We start from the raw sequence: 13959 nt of genomic DNA, 5'->3' as shown, positions 1-13959 counted from the left end.
GAAATAGGAACCCTTGTCCAGTATTGGTAGGAAAGTAAAGTGGTGCAGTCATTGTCTACAACAGTATGGCATTTCCTAAAAAAAATTTTAAAAATTAAAAAATATATGATCCAGTAATTCAACTTCTGGGTATGCCCAAAATGTCTGAAAGCAGAATCTCAAAGAGGTATTTGTACACTCATGTTAAGGGCAACATGATTCAAAATATGGAAGCAACCTAAGTGTACACCAATGGATGAATAAATAAATAAAATGTCGTATATACGTACAGTAGAATACTATTTAGCCTTAAATTGGAGGGCAATTCTGATATATGTGATGGCATGGATGAAAGAATACTTGGTGCTAAGTCAAATAAGCTAGACACAAAAAAACATACTGTATGATTCCACTTAAGTGAAATACTTAAGTCTTCAAAATCCTAGAGACTGAAAGTAGAATGGTGGTTGCCAGGGCTAGGTGGAGTGGGAAATGGGAAATTATGGTTTAAGTTATGGTTTAGGTAGAGTTTCAGTTTTACAAAATGAAAGGAGCTCTAAGGGGTGGATGGTGGTGGTGGTTCCAGAACATTATGAACATATTCAATGCAGCTGAACTTAACACTTTTATACAGTTAGGATGGGGGCGCCTGGGTGGCTCAGTGGATTAAGCCTCTGCCTTCAGTTTAGGGCATGATCTCAGGGTCCTGGGATTGAGTGAGTCCCACATCCGGCTCTCTGATCAGGGGGAAGTCTACTTCCTCCTCTCTCTCTCTCTGCCGACCTTTCTTCCTACTTGTGATCTTTCTCCCTGTCAAATGGGTGAATAAAATCTTTAAAAAGATAAATAAATAGATGGTTAAGATGGTAAATTGTATGTTACTTATCACTGTTTCATTGAAGTTTCTTTCTGAGGGTTTAACTTGTTCTTTCATTTTGAGTATATTCCTCTTTGAGTATATTTGAGTATATTTTGATTGACTTTCTGTGTTGGTTTCTATGCATTAGATGAAACAGCCATGTCTCCCAATCTGTCTAACAGATGAATCTTATCATTCAATATTGCCCTAACTCTTGGTTGTCTCTGAAACTTTTGTAATTTTTCCAAAAAGCCTTTTTTAAAAAAAATAAAAGACTTATTTATTATTGCAGAGAGAGAGAGAGAGAGAGAGGATGCAAGCAGCAGAGGAAGAGAGACAATTGCATGCAGACTCTCTATTGAGCATGGGGCCCAATGCAGGGCTTGGTCTCATGACACTGAGATAATGACCTGAGCTGAAATCAAGAGTCGGATGGTTAACCAACTGAGCCACCCAGGTACCCCTGTCTTATTTTTAATAGCTTCTCATTGCCAGGGTATGCCAAGACCAGTCAGTGTCCCAAAGAGAAGGATCCTATCTAGCCCCTAGATTCAGGATATTTGGAAGCTAGACCCTCAGGAAATAAATGTTAAAATAAAAATATGCAAATATATACAGTCCTGTGGGGCCACAAGCATAATTCCTGCAGACTACCAATCCAGGTGATCTAGAGATATTTCCTTGGTGGTAGTTGCCAAAATTGGGGCCCTGGAGACTAATGTGAGTTCTTTTCTTTTCTTTCTTTCTTTTTTTTTTTTTTTAAGATTTTATTTATTTATTTATTTGGTGGGGGGCAGTGAGAGAGAGAGAGAGAGAAGAAGAGAAAGAACTCCAAGCAGACTCTGTAGAGCCCAGAGACCAAGATGGGGCTTAATCCCATGACCCCAAGATCATGACCTGAGCTGAAATCAAGAGTCAGACACTTAGCTGACTGAGCCTCCCCCAGGCACTCCTGTAAGTTCCTTTTTTAGAGATACCAGTGAGCTGTAGTGAGGCAAAGGGAGAGCACAAAGATGGCATCCACTGGCCTAGTTCTCCAAGAGCAACTTTGGAGCCTCTAGATGTGTGCCAGACCTGAAAACTCTCCCTCAGGCTGAAGCCCCTGGACTAATAAATAGGCCTTTTTTTCAGAAAGACTGGAATTGCATTTCAGTCTGCTGTCTGTGCCCTGCCCTGGTTGTGGTACCCTGCCAAGACTGTCTCTCCGACTGTTATAATCCTGTGGGACACAAGAACTCAAGGAAATTAAAGATGAGACAAACAAATGGAAAGGTATTCCATGCTCATAAATTGGAAGAATTAATAGTGTTAAAATGTCCATAGTACCAAAAGCTATCTACAGATTCAGTGTAATCCCTATCAAAATACCTGAGGTATTTTTCACAGAACTAGAACAAATACTTCTAAAATTTGTATGGAACTACAAAAGACCTTGAATAACCAAAGTGATCTTGAGAAAGAAGGGCAGAGCTGGAGGTATCACAATCCCAGATTTCAAAGTATACTACAAATCAATACAGTAATCAATACAGTATGGTACTGGCACAAAAAAAGGCACATAAATTAACACAACAAAATAGAGAACCCAAATAAACCCACACTTATGTGGTCAATTAGTCCATGACAAAGAAGGCAAGAATTGTATACATTGGGGAAAAGATAATCCATTCAATGAATGGTGTTGGGAAAACAGAGTAGCTGCATGCAGAAAAATGAAACTGGACTATTTTCTTATACCACATACAGAAATAAACTCAAAATGGATGAAAGACCTAAATGTAAGACTTGAAATCATAAAACTCCTAAAAGAAAACATAGGCAGTAAACTCTTGGACATTGGCTTTAGCAATATTTATCTGGGTCTATCTTCTTAAGCAAAGGAAACAAAGGCAAAATAAACAATGGGGACTATCTCAAATTAAAAAGCTTTTGCACAACAGAGGAAACCATCAACAAAATGAAAAGGCAACCCACAGAGTGGAAGAGGATATTTGCAACTGATCTATCTGGTGAGGGGTTAAGATCCAAAACATAGTTAAAAACTCATATAAAGCAATACCAGAAAACCCCAAACTGATTAAAAAGTGGGCAGAGGACCTGAATAGACACTTTTGTAAAGAAGACACACAGATCACCAACAGACACTAATCATCAGGGAAACAATTCAAAACCACCACCTCACACTAGTCAGAATGGCTACTATCTGAAAGTATATAATACTATACCAATTGTTGATGAGGATGTGGAGTAAAGGGACCCATCTACACTCTTGGTGGGAATGTAAATTGGTTTAGCTACTATGAAAAACAGTATTGAGTTGCACAGAAAGATTATATATAGAAATATCATATGACCCAGTAATTTCACTTCTGGGTATTTTTTGAAGAAAACAAAAACATTAATTCAAAAGATATATCCATCCCTATGTTTATTGCACCATTGTTTATAGTAGCCACGTTATGGAAACAACCTAAGTGTCCACTGATAGATGAGTGGATAAGGAAGATGTGGTGTATACATACAAAGGGATAGTACTCAGCCATAAAAAAGAATGATATCTTGCCAACAGCATGGAAGGAACTAGAGTGTATTATGCTGAGTGAAATAAGTGAAATAGGTCAAACAGAGAAAGATAAGTACCTTATGATTTCACTTATATGCAGAATCTAAAAAGCAAAACAAACAAAACGAACAACCAGAAACAGATTCATAAATACAGAGAACATGATGGTTGCCAGAAGGGAGCGGGGTGCGGGGTCGGGGGATGGTGAAATAGGTGAAGGGGATTAAGAGTAACAAATCTCCAATTATAAAATAAATAATTCACTGGGATGAAAAGTAAGAAGTATAGAAAACAATGTAATAACTTTATATGATGATTGATGATAATGACAGTTATGGTGAGGATTTTATAATGTATATAATTATTGGATCACTATGTTGTACACCTGAAACTAATATAAAATTGTATGTGAACTATACTTCAATTGAAAAAATAAAGAAAATCTACAATTTAAATAAATAAATAAATAAATAAATAACCCAAACAGAAATCCAAGCTCATAGTTACAGAGAACATATTGGTGATTGCCAGAGGGAATAAATGGGGGCGAGGGGGCGAATAAAGAACTCTGTCTCCTTTGGTTGCAGTCCTGTGGGATCCAAGAGTGTAAGCCTCATTGGCCATTAGAGTCAGGTGATATAGAGGTGTCCCCTTGGCAGCAGCTGCAAAAATCAGGGTGTTAGAGGAGAGTATAAGTTTCCTTCTGGGAGATACTGGTGAGCTGGAGCAAGGCAGAGGAAATGCATCAAAACTGTGTCCACCAGCTTCCATTCCCTGCTGGCACCTTAGTGGGTCCCTAGTTGTTTGCTAATCCAGAAGCCTGCCCATCAGGTTGGAGCTCCAGGATGAGCAAATGGCCTCTTTCACAGAAAGACAGGGGCTGTGTTTCAGTCTGCTGTGTGTGCAGTGCCCTTGGAGTGCCAAAAACTCTGATTGTTACAGTCCTATGGCACCTGGCACCAGAAACCCCCTCTGGCTTCCAGAGTGAGGTGATCAAGAGGTGTCTACTGGGCAGTAAATGCAAAAACCAGGGCACGGGGCTCATGTAAAAGTTCCAGATGGGGAGCTCCTGGGGTTCTGGAGTGTGGTAGAGAGAGAGTGAAGATGGCATCTGTTGGCTGGAGGCAGAGAGAGAGAAAAAGGATGGTGTCCGCCAGAGAGCCGGCTGCTAGATATGTGCTAAATCATATGCCTTTTAGGCTGACACATTGAAGTTAGCAAATGAGCCTCACTCACAGAGAGCCTGGGTGCCTCTTGATCAACTGTCTCTGTGCAGAGCCTGGGGTTTGTAAACACTTTAAGAGCCATTTCTTAGTTTTGTCTAGCCTTGTGAGTTTTATGGTCACAAGCCTCATTGGTTTTCAGAACTAGATATATTGGGGGCTTGTCTCTCAGGATTAGGTCATAAAAATTGGGATACCCAATGTGAGGTTCAAGTCCTTTGCTTCTTGGGGAGAAACTCCAGGTTTTGAGTTTCCTTCCGAATCCTTCCCAGTTGAGTTCCCTCCCTGGTCACTGTGCCAGGGATGGGGTTTATCGTGAGATTGTGCCCCAGCCTCTCCTACCTGCTTTGATGTGGGCCTTCTCTTATTGGCCCTACATGTAAAAGTCACTCAGTCACTTTTAATTGTTCCCCCCCCGCAGAAGAAGTTCTTTAATATGTAGTTGTAGATTCGGTGTGTTCCGGGGAGCAGGTGAGTTTAGGATCCTCTTAAGTTGCGATCTTGAACCAGGACCTGGTAAATTCATGATGTCTGTATTTTATTAAAATAAAAAAATGTCGAGAAAATGATAATGACTGCAAAAGTAAGGACAATGTTCTATCTTATTCCTAGTAAACCTACAAGTGTTTCAGGGCTGTGAGGAGCCAGCACAAAGCTAAGACCAGTTAACAACTGACACAGCTGCTGGTGGGTCCCCACAGGACCTGAGAAATAGGGGCTCGAATGCCAGGATAGCATGCTGAGGGTTTGATGGTGTCTTTATGGGGACATGCCCACAGTTTTGGCTCTTGCTGTAGAGTAAGTGCAATAGAGAGATAGGATATTTGGAGACAGTGTGTGACAACCTCTTATAACAGCCAATGAAGTAGAAGTTGATAGTATCTAATATTAATGAAACTTCTTAATATTAAAAATGCCATGAAACATGTGTACTGTCTTTTACTGGACAATTCTAGGGAACCCCTGGCTAGGCCTGATATTCCTTTTTTTTAATGTTAAAATAAAATTTTAATAGATAAAGATTCTTATTACACTGGAGTACAATAAATTAGACCACCACTTTAAGGTAGTCCAGGAGAGAGAAAAATAAAAGGGACATTCAATTGAAGTATACAACTATCACCTTGACAAAAAACGTCAAAAAAAAGAAGTTAATCAAAAAAATTGAGAAGTTAATCTAATAAGGAAAAACAAATGACAAAACACCGCCCCCCCAATCAGTGAAGATACTGCATTAATTGTATTGGAGAGAAAGAAAAATGTGGACCCTCAACATAAATGTTAAAGGGATGAAAATAAGAAGCAAATTATACCTCCAAATAAAGAAACTTTTCCAGTGAAACATATTTAAACTAGTTTATGTATTCAGTAAAGATTCAGTCATATGTACTTAAAGCCCCACAGTGTTCTAGGCATAGGGAATTTACAATTACAAACAAAACAAATGGAATATCTGCTCTTAGGGAGTTTAAATTCTTGGAGAGAGTGGGTGGAGACAGATCATATGTGCTGTCTAGAAGAAACCTACTCTACAGATAAAATCAAAGTGGGTACATTAAAATTAAATGATCAAAAAAGATATACGATGCAAACACTAAAAACAAATGATAAACAAAAACCTCAGCTGTATTGGCATCATTAATATAAAAAATATGTTTCAGAACAAGGAATATTAGCAAAGATAAAGAGGGATATTATGTTATGGTAAAGTGGTCAACTCGTTAAGAAGACATACCAATGTTAAGATTTCTGCACCTAGCAATGGAGTTTTAAAACACATGTAGCAAGTAGTGAAAGAACTAAAAGGAGAAACAGATAAATTCACTATTATAGTTGGAATACATATTCCCAGGTATTGATAGGAAAAGAAATAGAAATCTATAAGCATATAGAAGTCTTGAAGAAACAGAAAATCTATAAGCATATAGAAGTCTTGAAGAACACCATCAACCAAATTGACGTACTGGGATTTAGAGAATACTCCATCCAGCTAGAACAGAATACACAGAACACACATTATTTTCAATGGCACATTGAACATTTACCACTCTAGATCATATTGTGGACCATAACGCAAACTCTAAAAAATTTAAAATGATTGAAATTACACAAATTATGTTTTCAAGGCACAATGGAGTTAAATAGAAAGCCATTTAGACAGTCTTTAAAATATTTAGAAATTAAAGAACTTATTTATAGGGGAGCCTCGGTGGCTCAGTGGGTTAAGCCACTGCCTTCAGCTCAGGTCATGATCTCAGGGTCCTGGGATCGAGTCCCACATCAGGCTCTCTGCTCGGTGGGGAGCCTGCTTCCCTTTCTCTCTCTCTCTGCCTGCCTCTCTGTCTACTGTGATCTCTCTGTGTCAAATAAATAAATAAAATCTTAAAAAAAAAAAGAACATATTTATAAATAGCCCATTGTCAAAAAGGAAATAAGGGAATTTAGAGATCATTTAGAACTGAATGAAACTAAAAATGCAAAGTATCAAAACTTGTCGAACATAGCTAAAGTTAAGTTAAAGGGATATTTAGAGCATTAAGAAGAAAGGTCTCAGATAAGTTATGGAGGGTTCCCTCAAAGCTAATACAAGATGGCCTGAGGCCTAAGGGAAGATTCTACATAAAGAACTACCTTTACCATTTGGGACACCAGGGCCAAACTGTGCTGAAGCAGGGGCACAGAGGAAGTTCTGCCCAGGCTGATGCCCCTATGGTACAAGCTGGGTTCATGCTAAGGAAGATGAGTGTGAGTTCTGCAGGGGAAGAATAGGGAATGGAAGAGCTGGCCTGGAATGGAAAATAACTCAAGTGGTAGGAGGCCCTTCCAAGGCCCTGTGGTCAACATGCTGCTGCATTATTTTAATGCTGTGTGGCCAGAGCTTTGCTTCATCACAGGAGACGTGCAAGCTGCTCATCACCAGCACTGCACAGAGCTCAGTGACAGCTACCTGGCGAAAACTGCAGCTAGATCCAGATCTGCACTACGGATTTGCTGTGTGTCACCTTCAGGTTTTCCTTTTCATATCTAATAGATAACAAGTCAAGACTGACAGGGATCTGATTCTTTCTTATCTTTAGTACTCTTCTGAGTTTAAACCTGAGTCCTGTGTGCTATTGTGGGTACCCAGATTTATGTAGAAATGTTAAAACACTATCTGGAAAAACAAATGTCTCTTTGAAATCTGTGGAGAAGGTACCAGATGGAATCTTATAAGGCTCTTGCTCTCAAAAGCCCTGCATCTAAAACATCCTTAAGTATGACTTAAAAAAAAATCATTCAGCAATCCTAGTCTTTGCTATTGATAAAATGTACATGTGTAAGCATACATCTGTGTGTTAGTGTGGTGGGCAGAATAACGGTCCCCAGAGTTGTTCACACTCTAATCCGTGGAATCTGTAAATGTTAAAAGGCAAAAGTGACTTTGCAGATGTGATTAAGGGTATGGACCTTGAGACAGGGAGATTATCCAAATGAGTACGATCTAATACATGAGTCCTTAAAAGTGGCAAACCTTTCCAACTGCAGTGGTAGAGACACAGCAATAGAAGAGTCAGAGAATGGGGAGGATTCGGTGCCCTGTTAATGGCCTGAACTGTAGGGGGCAACGTGCATGGACCAGAGAGAAGCCTCTAGTGGCTAGGAGCAGCCTGAGATGACAGCCTGCAAGGAAATGGGGAGCTGAGGCCAACAGCCCCAGGGAATTGAATTCTGCCAAAGCCTGAATGAGCAAAAAAGTGGGTGGGTGTTTCCCTGGAGCCTCCAGAGAGGAATTCAGCTCTCCCGGCATCTTGGTTTTAGCCAGCAAGATCCATGTTGGATTTTTGATCCATAGAACAGTTAGATAATAAATTTATGTTTCTTTAAGTTTGTGGCAGTTTGTTCTATCAGTAAGAGAAAACTGATACAAGTAAGAAATCATACACTGCATCTACTTAAAAAGTGAAAGCTTTCTGAATCAGTGTTTTCTAACCTGTGGACCACAACCCATTAATCTGTGGGCTGTAACAAGTATCAGATTTTTTGAGGTGTCCTTAATTATGTCTCAGTAAAAAAAAAGAAAAAGAACAGAAAATATCACAGTGCATTTCAGAGATCGTTACCCAAAACTGTACCCATCGTGAAAAATATTGACACCAATTGTGACAAATTAGTGAGGAAGAGAGACAGTATAAGGGATGAAGTACATGGGCTACAAATCATGTTTCTAGCTCTTGTTTTACTGATGTCACTTGATTCAGTAGTAAATGACAATTCTTTTTACCATTATCTAAATGGAAGAGGTGGATTTGTAGGGTTTAATTTTACTTTTATTGTAATTTATATCTGTGACATGCAGGAGAATTTTACCTGGAGTTAGTAAGTATGAGATTTCCCACCGAGCTAATTTATGAACATTCATGTAAGTTTCAACCAAGCATAGTAACTTTGTTCTTGAGGATTCTGGGATGGAATGAATTTGTGAACAGTCATTAAACAAAGTTATTCTTAATTTTTAGTTTTTGTATTGTTGAATTCCCCCCTCTCCAACCAGGGTTGTATATACATATGAATAGAATAATACTTGATATGAACTTCGTAATGGTTTTATATGATTGAATGTGCAAGTATAAAGTTTTGTTTCATGAACTATTTTCCACTTTTGTAGATATGCTTATCAGCTCCAGGTCAGGATGTGAAATGTGCCACTGTGTGTTGCAGTCTAAACATTGTTCTGGATTGGTTCATTAGAATGCAGTTGCTATGGATAAACCTAATATCATGATCGAACAATCTGTGGTGTTGGGATCTTTTTGTTTTTGTTGTTACAAGACTGCTTACAAAGACAAAATATTAAGAAAAAAAATAATTCCCAGTGAGCAGAGGGTTTGTTTTCAAGGTATCCTTGAGATACACGCCACAAGCTAGCATGTGGGGTAGAGATTCCTCAGAAACCACATAAAACAATCATGGAACTTCTCCCCTCCAAACCTCTATTTCTGATCAGAGGAATAAGGATACAATTTCGAGCTGCTCTTTAACCCCAGCAAGGGGATCCCTTGCCCATCCAACTTCAGGTCAGTCTGGGGTGGTGTCCTCAGGGCCACTCTGTGTGTACTGGCACAGGGCCACACTGCTTTGTGGCCTTGGGCTGTGTAACAAATTACACCAAAACACAATCCATTAAAAAAAGAAGAAGAAAACAAACATTGTCTTTCATAGTTTCTGTAAGTCAGGAATTAGAGAGTGGTTTAAGGGGGGTGATTCTGGCTTAGGATCCTTCCCCAGGTCAGAGTTAAGGTATGGACAAGGATTGAAGTCACTTGACAATAGGAGGACCCAATTCCAAGAAGGTGCAAAGCTGATTCTGGTTGTTGGTTGTAAGCCTCATTTCCTGCTCATGGAGATGTCTCCTTGGGGCTGCTTGAGTCTCAACACAATGTGGCAGTTGACTTATCCCAGGGTGAGTGATGCAAGAGAAAGCAAGTTGGAAATTGCAATGTCTTTCATGACTTAACCTCCAAAGTTATACTCCGTAATTTCCACACTATCCTCCTGGTAGTGCAGGTCATCCATGTTCATTGTGGGAGGGGACCACACAGGATGTGAGTACCAATAAGCAAGAATCTTTGAAGCTCATTTCCAAACCTCCTCACAACCTCCTGAAGCAATCTGATATACAGAGTGGACTATTTTACTTTATTTTGGCAGAGTAAAGACCTAAATTATAGTTACCAAGAGGAAATTATTCAAGTTTCTGTAAAAATATAATTGAAGTCAGCCCAGGAGTAAGAGGATGAATGGATATTGAATTGAACCTATATTAAAAGAACAGTAAGAAATCATTATGACATGGATAACTTATTGAAGAATCCTAAAGCAGAGAAATGCTTAGAGAAAACCAAAACTTGGAAACCCCTCCCGTTCCAAATGCCAAAGGTTTGAGTGATAATTGGAAATTTTACCTCCACCTGCTGTGTGAAAACACACCAAGTGGTGACCCCTGACTGTTGTACATGCTGTTCCTCTGGTACATCCAGGTGATGAGGTGGTCTGGCTAAGATGGATCAGGGGCAGTTAAAGTCTCCCAGGGAACTATTAGTGTTCTCAGTTTGGAGAGAGTTCAGCTGAGCTTCTCCCAGGAGGAGTGGGGAGGGAGTGGCGATGAAGAAAATCAATTCTGCGTCTGGAGGGTTTTCTCACTCAGGACCATGAGCATGACATGCATGTTACAGAGCTGGTGAGCACCAGGGCTGATCCCTGAGTGCTGAGAGATGGTAGAGCCTACTCATCCCAGAGCTATGATTACCGTGAAGATCAATCAGGCTTCTCTTTAGACCTGAGGGGGCCATGGCAAGCCAGTCTGTGGAATTAGGTTTTATTTGGGGGAGAAAGTAAACCTTGTCTGTACATGTGGACCTCACTACCCACATGCTACTGTCCTGCAAACCAGTCAAGCTATTGCTCCAGGCTCACAAGTGGGGACACATTTTAGATGTTGCCTTTTGGATCTTCATCTGCATATTCTTTTGTCTCTTCTTTTCCTCTACTTTATTTGCCTACATATTTAAAATATGTTTTGAGAATAAGTTTACTTTTTGTAGACAAGTAATGTAACAAGTTTTAAAATTTAAAGGGTGTAAGAGTGATATAAAGGATATTGAATGACAGTTTTCCTCCTATCCTGTGGTGTACATTTACAACTTGCTTTCAGAAAATGTGATCTCATGTAACAATGTGTGTCAACTATACTTCAATTAAGAAAAAAGTTGTAAGCAGGAAAAAGAAAAAAGCAGCCTCCTTCTCTAGCAGGATAGCTTGGGCTTCTCTGTGGGAAGTTTGGATCCTGAGAGTGAAAGCAAAAGCAGAAACTGCCAGGCCTCTTAAGGTCTGGGCTTGGAAGTCCCAGGCCAAAATATCACAGCACTCTTTAGGTCAAAGCAAGTCATGAGGACAGTCCAGATTTAAGGGGTGAGGTGATAGACTCTTCCTCTTGATGGAAGGAATGGCAAAATCACATTGCAATAGGGAGGCATGATTCAGTGAAGGGAACACTGTATAAATCAGATGGCACCAGGTGTCCCTGTTGCCACAGCCCAGGGGCACAGGCCTGCTAAAGGACCAAGACCTCCTAATAGGATTGCAGAATGGAATAGAGAATGCTTGCCCTCCTATCGACCTTACCAGCACATCAGTAAGGTTCCTGTATAATAATGTAGATTATAGCCGACAGAACTATAATGATTAGGCTCTATTTAAGAAGCAGTTTCTAAGGAAACCCAGGGGAGTTAACAGGGGAGACAAAAACAAGGACATTAGAGGAAATGGACGTCTCTGACATGTACAGCTATGGCAAAAAGTAAACACAGCATACCTGATAGCCAGAAAAAAACACAAAACTCCACACTGAGGCCTAATTACCTCAGTGCGTTTTACCCAGTACATAATTATGGGTTTTAAGCAAAATTTACAGGCATACAGGCAGAGATTTTGGAATTATGTGGGATCTTTAAAGTAAAGATTTAATTAATTAAATTAATTAAGTGGGATCTTTAAAGTAACTTTAACGAGTTAAGGGCTCCAATGGAATGAGTGGACAACACACAAGAGCTTCTCTCTGTGTCCTCACAAGATGTAAGTGCAGGGGAGCTCTCCTCTGGGAGATTGCGGCACTAATCTCATTCATGAGGGCTCCACTCTCATGACCTAATCACCCCCCCAAATCCCCACCTCTAAATACTATCATGCTGAGGGTTAGGTTTTAATATATGAATTTTGGGAGGACACAAATATTCAGTATATAGCAGGTGGTGAAAAGTTCAGTGGTTGCCATGGTTTTGGGGGAGAAATGTAGAGGTGAAGCATAGGGAGTGGTAAAATTATTCTGTATGAAACTGAGGGTAGATACATGCTTTTATGCATTTGTGAAAACCTGTAAAATTGTGCAATGCTAAGAGTGAAACTTGATGTAAATTACGGACTTTAATTAATCACAACTTATCAATATTATTTTTATGATGTGAGTTTGGAGAGTCCTTTATATATTTTATATACAAATGTTTTGTCAGATATGTGGTTTGGAATGATTCCCAATAATCCATTGGAAGGCTATAATCCTAATGTATTACACTAATACAAGATGTTAACAACAGAACAAATTCCCTGTCAGTTATTGGGTGCTGGGTTATGATGGGTATATGGAACTATATGAACTATCCACTTAATTATTCTGTAGAATAAAAATCATACTAACAATAAAGTTTATTAATTACTTTTGAAAGTCTGAGTCTCACTTTTCTCATTTTATGAGTGAGTAGATTACTTCTTATATTTTTTCCATCTTTCCATCTAACATTTATGATTTTCCTCTTCTAAATATACTTTATTTTTTGAAGCAGTTTTAGATTCACAGCAAAACAGAACAGAAAGTAGAGTTCCAGTATACTTCCTGTACCCACAGAAGCACAAGTTCCCCCATCATCAATATCCATAGTGATACATTTGTTATAATTGATATACATAAACTGACACATTCTTATCACCCAAAATCCATAGTTCACTCCTGGTATTGTACATTCTACAGGTTTGACAAATGTATAATTACATGTATTCACCCACAGAATATCATACAGAATAATTTCACTACCCTAATAGCCACCAATTGATCCCTCCTTCTCCTTAACTCAAGGGACATATTTGTGGAATAGTTCTGTATCTTGATTTTGGTGATTACACAAATTTACATGTGATAAAAGGACAGAACTATACATACAGCTTATACGCATGTCAATTTTTGGGTTTTGATATTGTGATATATTTAAGATATAATCATTGGGGGAACCTGGGTGAAGGGTCAATGGGACCTCACTGCACTATCTCTGCAACTCTTGTGATTCTGTACTTCAAAAAAAAAAACCCAAAATGTTTTATTTTCCAAATAAAATACTGAAATTTCTGAGAAAGCTTGGGAAGAGAAACCCAACTTTCTTAGAAGCTTTGCAGTATCACATGGTTGTATGTTATCAACTAATCAAACAATGTTGTTCATAGCAGAAGACCAAGTTAAACCAAAAAAAGTGAAAACCCAACTCCATAATGTGGTGAATTAAAAAACAATTCTTTTTACAGAAGCATCACCTGAAGTGATTTGAAGACTAGAAAACACACAATGGAACGCTAGTAACACAAAAGCTCCCTCAAGAAATGCATTTTAAAACGCTCGTTTTCATTCCATAAAATTATTTTAACTCCTTATGTTCCAGTGAAGAACAGAAAACCTAAAAGGTAGGAATCTCCAGCACAATACAGACATACAGCTATTAGGTTTAGAAGTGTTTTTAGTTCTTGTTCTGGCATTC

This window comes from Mustela putorius, unplaced genomic scaffold (assembly GCF_011764305.1).
Source record: "Mustela putorius furo isolate JIRA1106 unplaced genomic scaffold, ASM1176430v1.1 tig00537338_pilon_pilon_pilon, whole genome shotgun sequence".
NCBI lineage: Eukaryota > Metazoa > Chordata > Mammalia > Carnivora > Mustelidae > Mustela > Mustela putorius.
This window is presented reverse-complemented; position numbering follows the sequence as displayed.